Genomic DNA, 23,041 nt, shown 5'->3' with positions numbered 1-23,041 from the left:
AATAGACTGAAAGTGAAATGATTAAAAAAGGGGTGGGGGACATTCCATGCTCACAGTTACCAAAGGAAAGCAGGGGTGACTGCCCCAATTCCAGATGAAGCAGCCTTAGTCAAGTGTGCGTGATAAAGAGGTGTTGTATTATTGACATGTGGCCCAGCACAGCAAGCTTTGTGTATCTAATGGCAGATCACCAATATATTTTAAAATCCTGAAACAAGGAATGGTTCTACAATGAGTGCTCGACTTTAATGCTCTACTTCCAAGACTGGGTACAACTGGACAGAACACAAGAACGAAGGCACAAGTAGCCAGCTACACCCACTGGAAACAGACACTAGCAAACAAACCATGATGAACATTCTTCTCCAACACTGTCCAGAATAAACTACAGCCAGACCATGAACTAGGTCCCAATAAACTGTAAAAGCTAGGTATTGTGTAAAATATCTTCCCCAACCACAAGAGAAAGAACTTAGAAGTCAACTACAGAAATGAAACAAGAGGGAAAAAAATTATAAAATCATAGGTATTAGCCTGGCAATGATGGTACATGCCTTTAATCCCAGCACTTGGGAGGGAAAGACAGGCAGATCTCTTTGAGTTCGAGGCCAGCCTGGTCTACAGAGAGAGTTCCAGGACAGCTAGAGCTGCTACACAGAGAAACCCTGTCTCAAAAAAACAAAAAAACAAAAAAACAAAAAACAAAACAAAAGCAAAGCAGTTAAATAGCCAACTGAACCAAGAGAAAAAAAGACAACATTTCAAAACATACGGTACTACAGCAGCAAAAGGGCTGGGGAGAAATGCAGAGCAGTCAATGCTTCCATATAAAGGAAATTCCAAATCACTGAACTAACTCTAAATTATAGAACCAGAAAGACAAGAAACTAAACAGAAGTTAGGAAGAGAGAATAAAGTTGGAAGCAGAAATAAACAGAACAGAGAAAAGGAAGAACACTGAGAAAAAGCAATGAAACCAGAAGTTTATTCCTGGCTGGGGGTGTCAATGAAACTCACCAGTGTTTAGCCGGATATATTAAGTCAAAAGGCGGAAGATTCACAATTACTAAAATCGTAGGGACAGTTTACCATTGATTCCACAGAAATAAAAGGGACTGTAAGAAATCTGGCAAGTAGGCTAACTTACATTAAACAGACAAATTTCTAGAAACACAAAAATGTACCAAAATTGTATCATAAAGAAATGTAAATTTAATGACCCTGTAACTAGTAAAGAGGGGAAACTAGAAACCAAAAAAAAAAAAAAAAGTTTTGAACTGAAAAGTTTCCTGGTGAATATTTAAAAGAATGTCAATCCTCAAACCTCCAAGAATACAGAGAGGGCCGGGCAGTGGTGGCACACGCCTTTAATCCCAGCACTCGGGAGGCAGAGGCAGGTGGGTTGCTGTGAGTTCGAGGCCAACCTGGTCTACAAAGTGAGTCCAGGACAGCCAAGGCTACACAGAGAAACCCTGTCTCAAAAAACAAAAACAAATACAAGAATACGGAGAGAAGGAATCGCTTTTGAACAAATCCTAAGAGGGCTGTGTGCTCCTGATACCAGCTCCAAGCAAAAGCACTGTGAGAAAGCTACAGGCCAGCAGCTCTAGCAGACACCAATAACAAGAATCCTCAGCAAATACTAGCAAGCTGATTGAGCAGTATACTAAGAGAGTTATACACAGGAGACCAAGTGGAAATTACTTCTGGAATGTACTCTGATTTGCCACATGCAAACCTATCTGTAATACACCACATCAAAAAGAACCAATGAACACTCCCCCACAGCTCAAGTGATGTAGACGGAAGAGCAACTAACAAACTCAATACTCCAACAACAGAAACTAGGAACAAATGAACAATAGAAGAAAATAAGGATTGGCTAACCAAAAAGGTATATAAATTGTGAGAAAAGCTGAAAAAAGATATAAGAGAAACACTCCCCCTGCCCACAGATTAGAAGATGTGACGCTGTTAAGATGTCACACTAGAGGATCCAAGATGGCGGCGAGCAGTGTGGACCGCGTTTGGAAGCTCCAGTGAACAATTCAGGGAATTGCACAGATTTCTGAGCCAGGAACACCGAGGTCCAAACATCACGGCAGCAGGAGTGCTCCACGGTTCGGAGGGACCAGGGTGCGGAGGACCTGCGTGCCCCTGCACACGGGAGGAGCGTGGTTTTTCTCTGATCGGAGCGGCAGCGGCAGAGGCAGCAGCACCAGCGGCACCAGCAGCGGCGGCTGAGGTTTGCAGCTCATAGCCTTCCGGTGGAGGCGATTGGTGTGGTGGCTGGTGGGAGTTGCTGCGGGAGAGGGGACTCGGGGCAGGATTTGGGTCGCGTGGAGCCTTTGGACCCAGACTGGACTCGGCGGACAGTTCGGCCCCAGAGTCCCAGGTATTGGCCCGGCCCAGCAAACAATTCTGCCTGAGGCACCAACTCAGCGTGGCCATAGCTCCCCTGCTGTGGCGCAGGCTTAGTTGAGCTCGCTGCTCCACACTAGGCAGCACCTCAGCTCAGCGGCAGCTCCCCTGCGGTGACACAGTCAGGGCGGAGCACTTGTTCCACCACTGGCGCTAACTCAGAGCAGCCGCAGTTCTCCTGCTGTGGCGCAGGCTTGGTGACGTGCTCGGTTCCATCCTAGGCACCACCTCAGCTCAGCGGCAGCTCCCCTGCGGTGACACAGTCTGGGCGGAGCACTTGTTCCACCACTGGCGCTAACTCAGAGCAGCCGCAGTTCTCCTGCTGTGGCGCAGGCTTGGTGACGTGCTCGGTTCCATCCTAGGCACCACCTTAGCTCAGCGGCAGCTCCCCTGTGGTGACACAGTCCGGGCGGAGCACTTGTTCCACCACTGGCGCTAACTCAGAGCAGCCGCAGTTCTCCTGCTGTGGCACAGGCTGGACAGAGCTCTCGGTTCCACCAGCTCTAAGACTCTGGTTGGACACAGTGTGCAGTTTGAATCCAGAATTCCTGGCTGAGATTGGTGGTCAGTTCGGGCCCTGAGTCAATAACTGACCACAGCACGCACTTTGGGCCAAAAGGCCCTAGTGGAGCTTGGTGCGTAGTCCCAGCCCAAAAATTCTGGCTGGACCCTGTGTGCATTTTGGGCCCAAAATCCCTAGCTGAGCTTGGCAGACGGTTCAGGCCCTGAGAATCTAGCTGAGTTCTGCCCGTGGTTCGGTCCCAGTGCTCCTGGCTGGACTTGGCAGGGAACACAGAAGGCTGTGGATACCTTGGCCTGACCCAACGCTCATTCAGAGACCCAGAACAATTGCAGGATCCACAGCAGAGGGGGACTGAGGATCACTGGCTGTGAGAGACCAGAACAACAGGGCTAACCTCCTAACATCCACACCAGTGAAGCTTTGAGCTCGCAGCCTAGGGAAATCGTAAGAAAACAAGTGAATCTATCGTCAGACACCCTCCATTCAACTCTGGAAGCTACCCAACAAAAACAAAGACGGCAAGATGTCTAAAGGACAACGAAAAAGCATACGCAAAAAACCCCAAAACAACATGGCGTCTCCAGTTTCCAGCTATCCCAAAGAAAACCACCCAGAGAAGTCAAATACAACGGAAATACAAGAAAATGACCTCAAATCCTTAGTAATGAGGATGATAATGGAGGAAACAAATAAAATTCGTAATCAAATGCAGGAAGACGCAGACAAACAGGTGAGAGACATAAAAGAAGCACATAGAGTGGAACTGGAAAAATTGCAGGAAAATGCAAACAACCAGATGAAAGAAAAAACTAAAACGGTTCAAGCTCTGAAGACCTATAAAGAGGCAATGGAAGAAACTCAGGAATATACAAAAAATCAGATGAAAGAAATCAAAAAATCAGTTCAAGATCTGAAAATGAAAATGGATTCAATGATAAACACACAGACAGAAGAAAAACGAGAACGTGAGACCTCAGAGAAGAAGGCGAGCAACACAGAGGTGAGCTTTTCTAACAGAATCCAAGAGATGGAAGAACGAATCTCAGGGCTAGAAGATACAATCACAGATATTGAATCAACCATTAAAGAAAATGCCAAGCCGGGCGGTGGTGGCGCACGCCTTTAATCCCAGCACTTGGGAGGCAGAGGCCGGCGGATCGCTGTGAGTTCGAGGCCAGCCTGGTCTACAAAGTGAGTCCAGGATGGCCAAGGCTACACAGAGAAACCCTGTCTCGAAAAAGCAAAAAAAAAAAAAAAAAAAAAAAAGAAAATGCCAAATCTGGAAAACTCCTGACACAAAACATCCAAGAAATTAAGGACACCATGAAAAGAAGAAATCTGAGGATAATAGGCATTGAAGAAAGAGAAGACATCAGATTCCAGGGCCCAGAAACTATTCTCAACAAAATCATAGAAGAAAATTTCCCCAATCTAAAGAAAGAGATGCCTATAAACATACAAGAGGCCTACAGAACACCAAATAGAATTGACCAGAAAAGAAAAACTGCCCGCCACATAATAATCAAAACACAAAACATGCAGAACAAAGAAAAAATATTAAAAGCTGCAAGGGAAAAGGGCCAAATAACATTTAATGGTAAACCTATCAGAATTACACCTGACTTCTCAGCAGAGACCATAAAAGCCAGAAGGGCCTGGACAGAGATCCTGCAAACCCTAAGAGAACACAGATGCCAGGCCAGACTACTTTACCCAGCAAAATTATCAATAACCATTGATGGAGAAAACAAAATATTCCATGACAAAAACAAATTCAAACAGTAGCTATCCACAAACCCAGCTTTACAGAAGGTACTAGAAGGAAAACTCCATCCCAAAGGGTCAAGCTACAACCAAAACTACCCAGGAAATAGATAACTATCCCATGGCAAAAACACAACTACACAAACGCTCGACTGGAAACAACATCAAAATTAAGACTCTTAACAGTCACTGGTCATTAATATCTCTCAACATCAATGGCCTCAATTCTCCAATAAAAAGACACAGACTAACTGAATGGGTACATAAACAAGACCCAACATTCTTCTGCATCCAAGAAACACATCTCACCCATAATGAAAGGCATTACCTCAGGGTAAAAGGTTGGAAAAAATATTCCAAGCAAATGGTCACAAGAAGCAAGCAGGTGTAGCCATTTTAGTATCGAACAAAATAGACTTTCAACCAAAATTAATCAAAAGGGATGAGGAAGGACACTTCATACTCATCAAAGGTAAAGTCAACCAAGATGACATCAAAATTCTGAACATCTATGCTCCCAATGCAAGGGCACCCACATATGTAAAAGATCTCCTAAAAAAGCTTAAACCACACATCGATCCCCACACAATAATAGTGGAAGACTTCAACACCCCACTCTCACTGAAGGATAAGTCATGGAAACAGAAACTAAGCCGAGAAATAACATCATTAACCAATGCCATGGGTCAAATGGATCTAACAGATATCTATAGAACCTTTCACCCAAACAAGAAAGAATACACCTTCTTCTCTGCACCCCATGGAACCTTCTCCAAAATTGATCACATCGTAGGTCACAAAGCAAGCCTCAACAGATACAAGAGGATTGAAATAATACCTTGTATCCTATCAGATCACCATGCTCTTAGGCTGCAATTCAACAACAACAGAAATAACAAAAAGCCTACACGTTTGTGGAAACTAAACAACTCTCTGCTAAATGACACCTGGGTCAGGGAAGAAATAAAGAAAGAAATCAAGGAGTTTCTGAAATTCAATGAAAATGAAGAAACAACATACCCAAATTTGTGGGATACATTGAAAGCAGTGCTAAGAGGAAAATTCATAGCACTAAGTGCCTTTAAAAAGAAATTGGAAACATCGCACATAAGCATCTTAACAACACAACTGGAAGCCCTAGAAAAAAAAGAAGCAGAAACACCCAAGAGGAGTAGACGCCTGGAAATAATCAAACTCAGGGCTGAAATTAACAAATTAGAAACTAAGAAAACAGTCCAAAGAATCAACAAAACCAAAAGCTGGTTCTTTGAGAAAATCAACAAGATAGACAGACCATTAGCCAAACTAACTAAAAGGCAGAGAGACAGTATTGAAATCAACAAAATCAGAAATGAAAAGGGAGACATAACAACAGACACTGAAGAAATTCAAAGAATCATAAGATCCTACTTTGAAGGCATATACGCCACAAAATTTGAAAATCTAAGGGAAATGGATGATTTTCTTGATCAAGTTCACTTGACAAAGTTGAATGAAGAACAGATAAACAAGTTAAATAGTCCCATTTCCCCTACAGAAATAGAAGCAATCATCGATGGTCTCCCAACCAAAAAAAGCCCAGGGCCAGATGGTTTCAGTGCAGAATTCTACCAGACCTTTAAGGGCGAGCTAATACCGATACTCTTCAAGCTACTCCAAAAGATAGAAATGGATGGAAAATTACCAAATTCATTCTATGAGGCCATAGTCTCATTGATACCTAAACCTCACAAAGACTCAACAAAGAAAGAGAATTTCAGACCAATTTCTCTTATGAACATAGATGCAAAAATACTAAATAAAATACTTGCAAAACGAATACAGGAGCACATCAAAGATATCATTCATCATGACCAAGTAGGCTTCATTCCAGGCATGCAGGGATGGTTTAATATACGGAAATCCATCAATGTAATCCACCATATAAACAAACTGAAAATAAAAAACCACATGATCATCTCCTTGGATGCAGAGAAAGCATTTGATAAAATTCAACACCCATTCATGTTTAAAGTTTTAGAGAGATCGGGGATACAAGGCACTTTCCTCAACATAATAAAGGCTATATACAGCAAGCCAATAGCCAAAATCAAAGTAAATGGTGAGATACTCAAGGAAATTCCTCTCAAATCGGGAACAAGGCAAGGCTGCCCACTCTCTCCATATCTCTTCAATATAGTACTCGAAGTTCTAGCCAGAGCAATAAGACAACAAAAGGAGATCAAGGGTATCCAAATGGGAAAGGAGGAAGTCAAATTATCCCTCTTTGCAGATGATATGATAGTGTACATAAGTGACCCTCAAAACTCCACCAGAGAACTCCTAAAGCTGATAAACACCTTCAGCAAATTGGCTGGATACAAAATTAACTCAAAAAGTCTGTAGCCTTCCTATACACAAATGACAAGCTTGCAGAGGAAGAAATTAGGAAAACCACACCCTTCACATTAGCCACAAGCAATATAAAATATCTAGGAGTTACCCTAACTAAGCAAGTGAAGGACTTGTATGAAAAAAATTTCAAAACTCTGAAGAAAGAGATTGAAGATGACCTGAGAAGATGGCGTGATCTTCCTTGCTCATGGATCGGGAGAATTAACATAGTAAAAATGGCCATCCTACCAAAAGCAATCTACAGATTCAATGCAATCCCTATCAAAATAACTACACAATTTTTTAAAGACATTGAAAGTTCAATTCTGAACTTCATATGGAAAAACAAAAAACCCAGAATAGCTAAAACAATCTTGTACAATAAAAGATGCTCCGGAGGAATCTCCATACCTGATCTCAAACTGTACTATAAAGCAATAGTACTTAAAACAGCATGGTACTGGCACAGCAACAGGCTGGTTGATCAGTGGAATCGAATCGAAGACCTAGATATGAATCCACACACATATGGTCACTTGATTTTTGACAAAGAAGCCAAATCCATTCAATGGAAAAAGGATAGCATCTTCAACAAATGGTGCTGGTCTAACTGGAGGTCTATGTGTAAAAAAATGAAACTGGACCCATATTTGTCACCTTGCACAAAACTCAAATCCAAGTGGATTAAAGACCTCAACATAAAACCAGAGACACTAAGCCACTTAGAAGAAAAAGTGGGAAAGAGCCTGGAACATATTGGCACAGGAGACAACTTCCTGAACAGAACACCAACGGCCCAGGCCTTAATGTCAACCATTAATAAATGGGACCTCATGAGGCTGAGAAGCTTCTGTAAGGCAGGAGACACTGTCAAGAGAACAAAGCGACAGCCTACAGACTGGGAAAAAATCTTCACCAACCCTACATCTGACAAAGGTCTAATATCCAAAATATATAAAGAACTCAAGAAATTAAACACCACCAAACCAAATAACCCAATTGAGAAATGGGGCTTGGAACTAAACAGAGAATTCTCAACAGAGGAGTATCAAATGGCTGAGAAACACTTAAAGAAATGCTCAACCTCCTTAGTCATCAGGGAAATGCAAATCAAAACAACTCTGAGATTCCATCTTACACCCATCAGAATGGCTAAGATCAAAAATTCAAGCGACACCACATGCTGGCGAGGATGTGGGGAGAGAGGAACACTCCTTCATTGCTGGTGGGAATGCAAACTAGTACAGCCACTTTGGAAATCTATCTGGTGCTATCTCAGAAAAATGGGAATAGGGCTTCCTCAAGACCCAGCTATTCCACTCCTTGGAATATACCCAGAAGATGCTCCAGCACACAACAAGAAAATTTGCTCAACCATGTTCATAGCAGCCTTATTCATAATAGCCAGAACATGGAAACAGCCTAAGTGTCCCTCAGTAGAAGAGTGGATAAAGAAACTGTGGTACATATACACTATGGAATACTACTCAGCTATTAAAAACAAGGAATTCCCGAAATTTGTGGATAAATGGATTGAGCTAGAAATGATCATAATGAGTGAGTTAACCCAGAAGCAGAAAGAATCAAATGGTATATACTCACTTATATCTGCATACTAGCCCAAGGGGCATGTCCCACGAAAGCCTTCACTTACCAGGAAACTGGGACAGAGGGGAAGGCATCCTATTGGGACTCTAAATGAGAGACGCATGGGAGAACAGCAAAATAAAAGGATCCAGAGGGTCCTAGAAATCTACAAGTAGAACAATATGATAGGCAGATTTGGGCCCAGGGGTCCCGCTCAAACTAAGGCTCCAGCCAAGGACAATACAGGAGGTAAACTTAACCCCCTTCCCAGATCTAGCCAATGGTCAGAATATTCTCCACAGTTGAGTGGAGAGTGTGACACGACTTTCTCACGTACTCTGGTGCCTCACATTTGACCATGCCCCCTGGAGGGGGAGACCTGGTGGCACTCAGAGGATGGACAGCAAGTAGCCAAGAAGAGACTTGATACCCTATGAGAATATATAGGGGGAGGTAATCCCCCTCAGGAACAGTCATAGGGGAGGGGAATAATGGGAGAATGGGGGGGGGGGAATGGGAGGATACAAGGGATGGGATAAACATTGAGATGTAACAAGAATAAATTAATAAAAAAAAAAAAAAAAAAAAAAAGATGTCACACTACCTAAAGCAATCTATACATATAATGCAACCAGTGTCTAAATTTCATGGGTGTTTTTTTTTCCTATATAAAAAAATTTAGCCAGGCAGTGACAGTGCATGCCTTTAATCCCAGCACTCGGGAGGCAGAGGCAGGCAGATCTCTGTGAGTTCAAGGCTAGCCTGGTCTTCAAAGTGAGTCCGGGTTAGCCAAGGCTACACAGAGAAACTCTTGTCTTTAAAAATCAAATCATCATCATCATCATAAAATGGAGTTTCAGGAAACCCAAATAGCCAGTGATCTAGAAAAGTCTGAACTAAAAAGTGTGATGAAGGGATCATGTGTATGAGAAAGCTACGGTCATCGAAACAGTGCAGTAAGAGCACACAGACATAAAGCCTAGCAGGATAGGCCCCAGCCTCCAAGAACAAGCCCTCAGAGGCATGGTCAGACAGCCCACCGAAAGCTGGGGCCATTCCCTGGTTCTCTTGTTCAGCATATGCTGTTGTGGGAAAAAAAATAAATAAATCTTCACATATAAAACAATGAAATGGTAATTTCACATGCAAAAATGTAATTTACAATATGTCAAGACTCATATACAAAAACCCAGACTAAAAAACTCCCCGAAGCAAAGGTCAGCACTTCACAGCATGGGATTTGGCAATGGCCTCTGGCAAGACACCACGAGTACAGGCTGTAAGAGGAAATTTAAGACACAAAGCTTCTCATAAAAACTCACCTTTGTACATGAGAGAATACCAACAGTCAAAAGGCAAGCAGCAGAATGAAGAAAATACTTGCAGGCTGAGCTGATAAGGATCGTACATACAGTTCTTCTAACAGTTTTCAAAATGCAAAAAATAACACAATACCAGTTTTGAACATGCAAGAAATAACACAAGATCACAGCTGACGCAAATGTTTAAAGGAGCCCGTGAGGCCTGCGCTGATGCACTTCATTATCAATCTGCAAACCCAATACTAGTATTCTTTTGTCCAGGAGAAAAGCACTTCCTAGTAATTGATGCCACAATCATGTCAGCCTCCCTGAATTGGAACCATAGTGCTCCCTGTACTCACTGAGAACCGGATCCCGCATGGCGAGAGTTGGCCTGAGCTGCAGGCCGAAGTTTGCAGCTGAGCTTCTGTAACAGTCAGTTGGTATTTTTTGGGCAATCCTCCAGAATTGATCCACCAAAAGCCTGCATGAGCACTCACCTGCTCTGTGGAAACTTTAGACAATGTTCACATAGCTAATTTCTCAAACCAACTGACCAACTGATTTGGGAGTGGGGGGAGTCAACATTAAATAACAACAAAAAGGGGTCCAATCTTAACTATAGTAAGAGCTTCTTTTTTTAAGTTCCTTCTAAAACATCGAGGCTATTGGTCCTTAGCAGCCATCATTACCTAAGCTGCCGAAAGCTTACCTCAAGTACCCACAAACCCCTTTTTATTTAGGAACTATGGAAACACTGATTCAGGATACACCTACCCTCTGAAAGGCCCACTCTGGCCATGTGTAGACCTCAACACATTCTGAGAAGATGAGACCAGTAGCACTCACCCTAAGTTCTCTTGTTTTAAAAACCTTCCCTAACAAGATCAGCAAAGTCGTCTTCTCAGAACAAACAAATCACACACACACACACACACACACACACACACACACACACACACACACACACACACACAGTATGGTTTCCCTCAGGTAAGACCTACCGTTCAGGTGACCTCAACCTTACAGACATGATGTTCATGGAAGTTAGACACTGACAAAGACATCCACGACTTTCCCTCTTACACTAAGTGAGAGTAAAGACTGACACATTAAATAGGACAGGCTCTTCCAGGCAGTGTCTTGTGCCTATAACCCCAGGATGCAGAAAAAAAAGGCAGGACCCTGATGGCTACAGAGCAAGTGCCAGACAAGCCAAGGCCACAGAACCTGTCTCAAAAAACCAAAAATGAAAACAAAACCAAGCCAGGTTTTTAATACAATCCCTATTACTAAGGGTTTCCAGACCCTTTGATGAACAGCTTGCAAAAGGAACTGGTAATGCCAAGCTTCCTCCGAGGTCTCTACTTGCCCCAGAGAGCCTGACTTCCCAGAAGCCAATGTCTGTAGAAAGGTGGAGGCAGGAGAAGGTCTGAGCCCTGTACAATCCCCACTCTCACCTAGTCTACCTACATCCACTAGGCACAAGCTCCCTGTTTTGATGCCTGAGCCTCAGATTTTTCAAGTCTGTTCTTACATCAGTGTGTGCTCGAGCCCTCTCCCTGCCTCCCTGCCTCCCTCACTCTCACTCTCTCACTCTCACTTGAAACAAGGACTCACTATGCACCCCGGACCTTGCAGGGATCTTGCTTCAGTTTCCTGGGTGCGAGGATTACAGACAGCTGACACCCTGTCCGGCATGCAAATTCCAAATTTACTAGATAACCAAAAAAGGAAAGCCAAGACTGAGAAACAAGATCATGAGTTAAAGGCCAGCGTGAGCAATACAGTGAAAACACTGAGGAGAGAGAGGAAGGGAGGAAGGGAAATAAAACTACAATATTATCATCTCACCAACCCCACCCACCCCAAAAATGACAACTATTTTAAGCAGGTCATGTTCCAAAGGCAACTTGATTCAACTTCCTGTAATGGGCACTCCTATGAGCAGAGTACGTTTAAGTTAGAGGCCTTGACCAAGGGCCATGGGAAGCGCCTCTCTGCTCTTATGTTCTACAGAACATGAAGGTAAGGAAAGGTTTGATCAAAATCAACTGGTGCTGACAAAGAGAAAAAGGCAACAGCAGCATTTAGTACACCACGCTCAGTGCCAATCATTCACACCCAAAGATAAAAACCTCCACAATCAGCCCTTGCTACTTACTATACGCCTTCAATAATTCCGATTACTATCAGCATTTAAGTAACAAAACCTTGTCTTGTTCATCTCGGGCTGCATCTGCTGTGCCCTCGGTGCCCCTGTGAGACTGTCCTCCTAAGGGAGAGCAAACGATACAGAATACTCAAAGCCTTGTTTGTGTACCTGACCTGATCTAGTCTCAGTTTTGGGAAACTGTGCTGGACATAGCATCTATTCCCATCTGTCCATGATAAGAAAATCACTGGGCGCAGGGAAGGACAGGAAGGGCCAGGTGACAAGTCCACAGGCTGCAGCTGTGGAGCAGTGCTCTGCGCTGTGGACCTGGCAAGGCATCATCATCACAGACGGGGTCTCCTGCCAGTCCTAACACAAAGAAGTGTCTAGAAGAACGTGCCATCAAAATTGCTTCCTGTTCTGTTCACAACTCCTGAAGGGTTGGCTCATCCCATAAACAGCAAAAGTGTATGTGAGAACATGTGTGTGACCATGTGCTTGTGCATGCACATGGATACTAGAAGCCAACTTCCAGTGCTGCTCCTCTCCTCAGGAGCCATCACCTTGTATTTTGAGACAGGCTCTCTCCCTGGGACATAGAGCTCATCTATGAGGCTAAATCGACTGGCCAGGGAACCCCAAGAATCTGCCTGTCTTCACCTCTCCACCATTGGGACCGCAAGTGTGTGCCACCACACCTAGGTTTTAATGCATGTTCTGGGTATCAAACTGACTGAGCCATTTCTCCAGCCCAAAAACATGTCTTCACTCTCTTGTGTTATACCAGTGCAGACTCCGTGAAGGGAAGATAAACATGCCTTTTGTTTAGACCACAAGTGGGAGATGAGAAAAGACTTGTGAGAGAGCAGGTGATGTTTATCCCCTTAGAAGTCAAACCACCATGTGGGGGAGATTGGTTGTTAACCAGCTGAAAAACATCCTTGAACAAATTCTGAGAGGAGGTATAAAAATGAGCCAAAAACAGGAGGGAGGGACTTTGGAGACTTGGGATGGTTTTGGCTGTTCATCACTCCACTTCGAGACACTTCTAGAGAGAAGTGCTCGAGGGAAGGCTTCAGGGCTCCAGGCTCCTGCTGAGGTTCCAGGTTCTATTACTCCAGGTTCCAGCAGAAGAAATCCTGCTGATTACGGCAGGAAAATCGTTCCTTGGAACTGATATCCTTACGGTTTCATTATTGTATTCTTTAATCTTCTTTTCCTATTGTTTAGAGGTTAGTCCGGTTTTAAGTGAGGTACTCTCGGTTAATACGTTTGTAATAAAATATATTTGTTAAGAAAATTGAGCCTATACCTCCGCTTGTCTTTTGCTATTCTAAACACCCCTCAGTAAGGACAAGGCCTAATAAATGCGCTCTGGCGAAAATATGACCACTGTTATCCTTTCTAATTGGGTTTTCAGGGCAAGACAGAAGGAGAGATTGTCAATTTCCCTGACCACCCTCTCACTAGAAGCAGATGGCCGGGATACAAATAAGTAAAGTGAAATAACGGGTACTTAAACAATACTTCACTTACCTACAAATACAAAACCTGACTGTCCACAAAAGGAAGGGACAATGCAAAGCAAAAGATAAACACCTGGGAAAGTATGAGAAAGTTTTCATATGTAAAGCACAGAATTTAGTCATCAAACACCACACATTTTATGCTTCTAGCTGAGTACTTGTAAAGAATATATGAGAAATGCTTTTAAAGGTACGCTCACTTAATTCAATGTTTATATACACAAACAACGCTGATATATATTGGTTTTGGTTTTTCAAGACAGGGTTTCTCTTGTAGTCTTGGCTGTCCTGGACTGGCTTTGTAGACTAGGCTGGCCTCAAACACACAGAGATCCACCTGCCTGTGCCTCCTGAGTGCAATTTTTAATAATTTTAATAGTAGAGGAATGATGTATTTCCTAATGTACCCACCCATGAAAGTATATACACAACACAAGGTTTGGTAGCCCACATCAGGCCCACTAGAGACAGGGCACTACTGCAGCTAGCCCTGCCCTGGACAAGCCACACTCAGAGGAGAGGAATATACCTGGAGGCCAAGTCAGGTTCCCAGAGAGTGTTCCATCAGTGATGAGACATGCTCTACCTCACTGGTCCTCAGTCTTCCTGATGCTACAGCCATTAATACAGTTCCTCATGTTGTGTGACCCAATCACATAATTATTTTCTTGCTACTTCATAACTGTAATTTTGCTACTGTTATGAATGGTAAGGTAAATATCTGATATGCAGAATATCTGATAAGTAACCCCTGTGAAAGGGTCATTCAACAACCCCCAAAAGGTCACAACCCACAGGCTGAGAACCACTGCCCTACCTAGACCTAGCAGACAGACCAGGCTAGCATCCTCCAATGTTGGTGCTAAGAAAAGCCACCAGGTGCCCAGAAGTTCTAATTATTAAACTAAGCTACTCAGTCCAAAGGACAAGGCTCCGGGCTTTCCAGCTCTCACTAGACACAAGGCTCTGCTAAAGCTGTCCTAGGCATGTTTGGTAACTAGGAGTTTACCTTACGAAGGGATGCTCAGAATGCCTGAGGAAAGGCAGGAAATACATCCTTCAATGGCAGGAAAGTACTTGGGAGAAAAAAGGATGAACCTTAAAAAAAGGGTATGCTTGGTGCTCTGAATGAGAATGGCACCAGCAGGGCTTAGGGGTGTGGCCTCTGCCCAGGGTGGGCTTCAAGGTTTCAAAGCCCTCACCATTCTCAGCCTTGTGGCTGTCATCTGAAGATGCAAGCTCTCAACTGCTTCTCTAGGGCCATGCCTGCCTGTTGCCATGCTCCTGCTGTGACAGTCATGAACGCTACACCCCTGAAACTCTTAAGTCCTAATAAGCCTTTTCTTTTATAAGTTGCCTTGGTCATGGTGCCTCATCACAAAATAGAAAAGTGACTAAGATCAAGGTGAAAATCAGAGGATCTCAAGGACCTGGGGAATGGCTGATTGCAGGGCTCCCCAGATTCCAAGACCCATGTGCTCAAGTCCTTACATACAAAAGATGGAATGTGGGCCGGAGAGATGGTGCAGAGGTTAAGAGCACTGACTGTTCCTCCAGAGGTACTGAGTTCAATTCCCAGCAACTACATGGTGGCCCACAACCATCTATAATGTGATCTGATGCCCTCTTCTGGACTGTAGGTTTATGTGCAGGCAGAACACTGTATACACATTAAATAAATAAATCTTTAAAACAAAAACAAAAGATGAAATGCAGCTCAGATGTGTTGGCTCATGTCTGTAACTCCAGGACTCAGGAGACTAAGGCAGAAGGCTTGCAGTGAGTTCAAGACCAGTCTGGGCTACTTAGCTGAGTGAAAACATGTCTCAAAATAATAATAATAAGATAAAGATAATAAAATGACATCTGCATAAAAGCTATGATTTTAAGCATCTCTAGAGAGCCATAAGTGCCTACCACAACATAATGCAATGTAGTCACTTGGCACTATCTGAAAGAAGACAGAGAAAGCCCTGGTATATTCCAGACAGATTCCATTTATCTCAGAGAGTCTCAGACTGGCTGCACAGAACCCTGATGTCCACAGATGTGGAGCAGCTTGCTCTGGTTTTCCTTTCCCTTCAGTATTACAGCTGCAAGCGCCACCATGGAGCCCTACCTGCCTCTCATTCCGCAACTCCTGTGGCTCCACAGAGGCTGTTTTTGAAAAAAAGAGAGTTTCTCAGATGTGCTGCTAATAAAAATATAATAATAATAATAATAATAATAATGATAATAATAATAAAAACCCAAAGAATGGCTTTTCAAATGTCTAAAATGTTCAGAACTCTAAAGCCTTCTTAGAATCCATCTCTATTAAATATGAGTCTAGGAAGAGCATCCTAGAGTGCCTTAAAACACTTTGAGCTAATCATGCCCCAGTTTCTCACCTGAAATTCAAGGAAACTCAGACATAGGAAGCTGCTTTGAAACTGGTGCTCACATTACTCAGGGACTCTGGGAAGCCATAAGCTCTGAACAGAGGAAAGACGCTCTGATAACCTTGGCTGCCTCCTGGACCCAGTCACCCAAAGAGCTGACTCCTTAGGTAATTCTTGTAACAAAGCAGCAGATAGGAAAATTCTCGAGGTCTTTGTCTCAGCATCCATCTGAGATCAAGGTTAAGTACAAAGTAACAGAACCAAACAATCAGATGCAAAGCCAAGGCCGGCTGGAGAGTTACTCTACTGCAGCACTGGGGCATGGAGAGAATGCCTCTTTTACTCCAGGTTAGGCTGCTTTTAATCAACACAGCATCCTCTTTCTAGCTCAAGGGTCTGGAATGTTTATGGAAGTATTAGAATAAGCTTGTGCTGGGCTGGAGAGATGGCTCAGAGGTTAAGAGCACTGGCTGCTCTTACAAAGGTCCTGAGTTCAATTCCCAGCACCCACATGGTGGCTCTCAACCATCTGTAATAAGATCTAGCGCCCTCTGTACATGCAGACAGAACACTGTATACATAATAAATAAAGAAATCTTTAGGGGGAAAAAAAAAAAGAATAAGCTTGTGCTAAATCTGAGTCTCTACTGAGGAGCAGGTGTAATGGTTTATTCAACTAACCTAAAAAAACATCTTTACACTAATCCTAAAATTAACTATCTCTCTTCTCCAGGGGACCCACAAAATCAGCTAAGTCCCCATGAGGGCTCCAGCACGCTTTTCAGGTATTCTGCAGAGCATCCTAGCAATCTTTACATCACCAGACATGTGGCATGACTTTGTAGATCTTCCAAATCCAACAGCACAACCCAAACGTGTGCATGTGGTACCCATACATGCATCATTTGATGAGTTAAGCTACACCATCCCTAAATCTCAATTTTAAGATTATACTAAACACATACATTCTTTTAAACAATTCTAATACCCCCTAACTTACTTACAATGGGATTCTGTGGTCTTTAGGTAACCAGTAGCAAAAGTTTCCATAATATTTTTAATTCCAACATTTGAGAATTTTATTCCACTCAAAATAAAACCATAGTGCCATATATGCATTTATACAAGCCACAAAACTACATCCTTTTGGCAATATTTTTGTTTGTTTGTCAAGACAGGATTTCTCTGTGTAATCCTGGCTATCATGGAACTCGCTCTACAAACCAGGCTGACCTTGAATTCAGAGATCCACCTGCCTCTGCCTTCCAAGTGCTGGGATTAAAGGTGTGCACAACCACTGCCAGCCAACAATATTCTTACTAGTGATAAAACTATAAGCAATAAAATATAATATATATAAAGAAATAAAAAGCATCTTATTTACAACTGAGGGAGGAAAACAAAAAAAAAAAAAAAAAAAACTAAAGCACTCATACTTATGGCAGGAAAAACCAGACCTATTAAATGTATTTTGAACACTATAAAAAGAAACAAGAGTTTGATACATTAGGAAACCAAGAAATCAAAAATATTCCAGGCTACGGTTATAAATAGAGGTCATTGATTACAAGGCTAGGAGTTTCTTTCTTACTTGATAAATCTCTGGCACTATGGGTGCATATTTTAAAATAAAAAACTACTCCAAGATCAACAGCAGCACGCAAGTCAGGAAGGGAACAGACGAGGGATCCAGCCATCTCCTTACCCATAAGCTTAGTGCTTCAAACTGCACAATGAGAAGTCAATAGAAAGATCCTTACTCAAAACAAAGCTGAAACAGAAACACATCAAACTTAAGAAAAACGGAGAAGACTGTCTTAACATATTTATCCTGGAACAGAAGCAGAAGTATGTAACAGAAAACCCAAGCAGCCTAAGTAATCAGGAAAAGCTTCAACTATTTAAAGTGTCAGAGCAACCATCCTGCCAGAGCCAAGGCACCTCTCTAAGGAGAGGCCCCTGCACCTTCGCTGTTAGACTACTGCCACAAAAGTCGGTCCCCAAAAGTCTTGTCCTATAAATAAGGAAGGGCTGGCTAGGCCCTGGGCCAGGCACAGGAGGAGTCTGCCCCACGCTGTTCTCACAGACCACCTTGCAGGAGAAACTGGAGCCAGTGATAAGCAGGCCCACACCTTGACTTATGAAAACCTTATGCCCTAACACTAACAAAGTCCATTGGAGACAGACTGGGGCAGCGTGTAGGGGCCACTGGATGGCTTTCTCTGTTCCTCTTCCCACTGTGGCCACACTGACTAAGTCTCCTATTTCTGTTTCTCACTACCACTACCTGCTTAGGTGACCTATGGAGGACAGAGGTTTAGCCTGCTCTGTTAGGGCTGCCAAGCTCTGACCCTAACAACTGTGGGAACAGAGAGAGCTGCTCAGTCAGCCAGTGACTAGAATTGTGCAGGCTTCTCACACTGGCTGCTTTTCCATTCCCACCCATCAACAGAAAAACGGCAAAGGGGGAAATCCAACAAGAAAAAACACAAAGCTCACATTGGGCAAGTCAAAAACTGCTTTGGGTAGCAGCCTTCTACACCAGAGTCTAAGTGACACTCTTTTCCCCCAACATGACCTGGTGATGCATCCACTCACCTTATTCCATCTCAAAGTTTGCAGTAAATCTTGCTTGTAAGTCCAATTTGTGGCAATCTCTCAAAACCTAGATTAAAATAATTATGAACTTTAGTATGATATTTTCAATTTAAATATGCAACTGTACTTCACAGTTAAGTAAAAGGCCAAAAACTATCATTAATAAAATCGTAATTTAAAGCCTCCTTTAGTTTTAATCTTTAGGTGAAGCTCCACACATTTAAGCTTGGGCTAATCAACAGTCACTCTTGCACAAAGAACTGACTCTGAAACCTGATTTAGACAGACATATTGATATTCCAGGGCCACATTCCAGGCAACCACCTCACACACACACACACACACACAGACACACACACACATACACACACACACACACACAGAGACACACACTCACACACAGACACACACAGACACAGACACACACACATACACTTCTGAAAGTGATTCTCAGCAGGGTGCAATCCCACGCCCTGTGGATCACCCTGCAATCTAGAGATATTACCAGTTGTCACAACTAAAGAAAGGGACATGCTACTGTCATCTAAAGGTCCAAACAAGGGATGCTAGTAGCCCTCAAGTCAAAGAATCAATCACCTAGCCCAAAGGAGAAACAAAGATGAGGCGGAGAAACCTTCTTCCAAAGCAACAGACGTTTTTAGCTTGTGGAATTTAGAATTTCTACGATTCTGGGAGCTGAGGAGACAACTCAGCTCAGTGTTAAGATCCAACTTCACTCTCCAGCACCCACATAAAAGCCAGGCTTGGTGGCGTACGCTCATGCTTCCAGAACTAAGTAAGAGAGGGGAGACTGGTGGATGGGCACACTGGCAAGCCAGACTAGTCCAGCCATAGGCCCCATTGAAACTTCATCTCAAAAACAGGGTAGACAGCCCTGAGGAATGTCACCAAGTTGACACTCATGTACGCATACACAGATACACACACTAACAATATACACACTAAGTTATTCTACAATTTATATTTGTTTTTTATGTTGTGTGAGTATTTTGTTTACTTGTACATCTGTCATCATGAGTGCCTGGTGCCTGCAGAATCCAGAAGAGGGCACTGAACCCCTGGAACTGGAGTTACAGACAATTGTGAGCTGCCATGTGGGTGCTGGGAATTAAACCTGGGTCTTCTAGAAAAACAGACAGTGCTCTTAACCACTGAGCCATCTCTCTAGCCTCCAAATTCTACAACTCCAAATATTGCTCATTCGAGACAGATAATAAGCTCCCAAACATAGCCATAAAGCATCTTACATTTCTATATATTATGCTTCAAAGAAAAACACAGACTTGTGCTCAATAACAGTAACTACAAGAAAGGGGTTGTACGGTTTGGGCTGCTTTGCTTTGGCTGTTTTTGAGACAGGGTCTGACTCTGCAGTCCTGACTAGCACAGCTCTCAGTAAGCAGGGCAGGATGGCCTGGAACTTAACCAAATCTGCCTGCATCTGCCTCTGTCTCTGAGTGCTGGGAATCAAGGTGTGCACCCACGCATGGTCCCTAGTGATTTGGAATACATTTCAATTTCCAAAAATCTTTTAATCAAGCTATGTTCATAAGAGTTTCCCAAGAAAGGATTTTTCTCCACATTTGCTGAGGCTAACCCTACTTCAACCCCTTTCCCAGTGACATAGAATGAAGCCTAAAGCCAGTAATGATAACCAAAGAGGGCTCTCAATCACGTAACCCCAGTTCCTGGTGAGAGAAGAGTTTCCTCTGTCCAGCCTGTCACCCTAGACAGCACGAGTCCCATCCTTCATTCAGCAAGCATAAAACACTTTAAGACTTTTTTAAATTTCACATTCAAAACAGGATTTACCCAGGGACTATATGTTCAAGTACCATGTTGTTATGTAACTCAGCAGAAGTGAGGTGGAAAGGGAGCTGCAACAGCCTTTCCTGCACTGCAACAGCTAAAAGGTACAGACAATTCTAGACACAACCTGTGAGGGAAAGAACCAGCGAGGAGATTCTGAGTCACACAGCTCAGAGAGCAGACATGATGTTTACACAAGGTTGGCCTCTATGGTATAGAATACACCCACAGAATGAGGAAAGATAGCCATTAACACTCAAATCAGAGGCTCTGTTTTGTTAGTCTTAATGAATTGGGCTATAACTAGCTAATTGCATAAACAGGGCATACCTGGCAGCTGACTAGTACTGGTAAAGCACTTGGTACACGAACAAACATGCCAGTTTGAAAAGGATGTGATGTAGGAACACCCAGATTCCAACAGAAATGCTCCTTTCAGACTGAACAAGGCTCCCAGGTGAAGCAAACCAGACCTAGTCTGACTAACGACTGGTACTCTGTTTCAGACTCCTTAGTGATGAGTGTGAACTGCCCAAGTCACACTCAACCACTATAACCTACACAGCCAATGGGCCCAGGCACCAGGCAGAGCTGAGTGGAGAGAGGTGCTCACAACCCAAGGGACAGGAAGTCTGGGGCTCCCAGCAAAACCTGCAGTAGGAGGTGGAGCTCCCACACGCACCTCAGGACAAGGGTAAGCCAGCCCCTCCACAAGTGTGTCTAAGGAGTGTGGAACCCTAAAGGCAGGATGACATGGGTAGGGCCAGCACAAGTCCTACAGTCAAGGGGCAAGGTCCACCCACCACGCCTCCACTGCTCAAATAAGACAATAGGAAGGCCCAAAAAAACTGAGACAGGTCAAAGCCTATTTCCTGATCAAGGAGTAACAACTCAAAAGGATCATGAAAAGAAAGCCTGAAGGCGGAGAGACAGCAGTTACCAGGGAGACTCAGGAACTGTACTGCATAATTTGCAATGTAACTCTGACCCTCCCCCAATTTTCCTGGACTTTAAATCAAACTCATAATAAAATTTCAAATATAAACACTTCTTTTTGTTGTTTGTTTTTTCCACTCTCAGCAGTGAAATATATTCTGTTCCAAAAATGAAAGGTTGTTCAATATCCTGTCAAAAGCAATCCGGAGAAGGCCACCTACACTGTAAAAGCAGCAAGGGGGGAAATAGCAGAAGACAAGCCTGTGTGTGTGTGGGCGTCACTAAGTACAATGTGCTGAGTACTCTGGGTTGTTAAAACAGCTTTTCCTTGATCACTCGGAGAAATATGAAAGTCAGTCAGTCTCACTGCCACAGAGAAGCTTGTCTTCCAGCCTACCCAAGGAAAACAGGACCTGTGACAGGCTTCAGTCTCACCATCAGAAGGAGGGATCTCGGGGTGGGTCAGTGTTTTCAGTGAGGTTTTTCTGCCCGCTGGAGGAGGGTGGATTCTCAGTGGGTGCCTTGTTGCCATGTCCCCCATACCACCTAACACACAAATCTCTACACCAAGAACACTTCCCAAAATGTTCAATCCTAAAGCTTTGGGGACTAACCATTCAAAACAAAGGCATGTTCTTGAGTTAGCTACCCCAGCACGTCCATTCTACTAGTCACATCCTTCCTGGAAAGTCCACAGTCTTTAGACAAGCTACCAACTGGCCAACACTTAAAAATACTCCCAGGCTGGAAACCAGTTCCCAGTTTGATTCCAAGCACATCAGACTCATCAAGGCCTGTAACTTTAGCTCCAGGAGATCTGGCACCTCCAGTCTCTGTGGGCACCTGTACTCACATGCACATACCCACACATGAACACACAATTAAAAATAAATGTTTTTAAAAGTAAACTCAAAACCTGGGACATGCTCAGAATTAAAGTAGATGCTGTGCGGTAGAAACAGAAATGGCTTTAACAGCCCATCAATAAACAGGAGAAAACAGCACACACACAATAAGTTAGAATATAGAATCTCTGTCTACATTGTGACAACGTCATTTCTGTAAACCGCACTTTCCATTCAAAGAAGCAGTTTCCACAAAGGCAAGACATGGGTGAAGAAGAAAACCATGAGCATAAACGAATGCACAAATGAGACAGCAGTAATTACTGACAAGCCTGCATACCCAAAGACACACCAAGACCAGAAAGGAAGCCAGTATGACAGGGCAGCTGCCCACAAAGGCTATCAACCTTTGTAAATGGTGTGTGTGAAAAACTAGTAATTCTGAGCTATTCAAACAACTGAAGGGCTTTGCCTTGCTTTACTCAATAAATTCAGATAAACCTACAAGAAGATGCAGCAACAGGAGAATCGCCTTTTTCCCTGACCATAAGAGAAGTCAGCACCTACAAGGGTTAATGAGTACTTCATACAATCAAGAGCATCATCCTCCTGTAAGTGTTACAGTGTGATTCTCCAAACAGAATGCAGCGCTGACATAAAGATGTGATCTATTTCAGAGACAATGTTTGTCTTCCTTGAATGTCCTAATCATGTCTATTGTAGCAAATGGAGCCAATGCAGAACCATGCACTGTGCTTACAATTCCTCCTTTTCCTTGCCCCTTGTTGTGGCAATCAAGAA

At 43.3% G+C, this 23,041-nt stretch overlaps 1 protein-coding gene across 1 annotated transcript in view; it reads right to left on the bottom strand.

The window, feature by feature from the left end:
- Window positions 1–23,041, bottom strand: part of Sipa1l1 (signal induced proliferation associated 1 like 1) — a 300,315-nt gene that overhangs the window by 220,504 nt on the left and 56,770 nt on the right. The window contains exon 3 of the mRNA XM_051148660.1: window positions 18,630–18,696. The gene's annotated coding sequence lies outside the window, so the exon portion shown is untranslated. The remainder of the gene's footprint in view (window positions 1–18,629; window positions 18,697–23,041) is intronic.

This window comes from Acomys russatus, chromosome 1 (genome assembly GCF_903995435.1).
Source record: "Acomys russatus chromosome 1, mAcoRus1.1, whole genome shotgun sequence".
Lineage (NCBI taxonomy): Eukaryota > Metazoa > Chordata > Mammalia > Rodentia > Muridae > Acomys > Acomys russatus.
The sequence above is the reverse complement of the archived record's forward strand: the minus strand, read 5'-3'. Positions and strand labels throughout refer to the sequence as shown.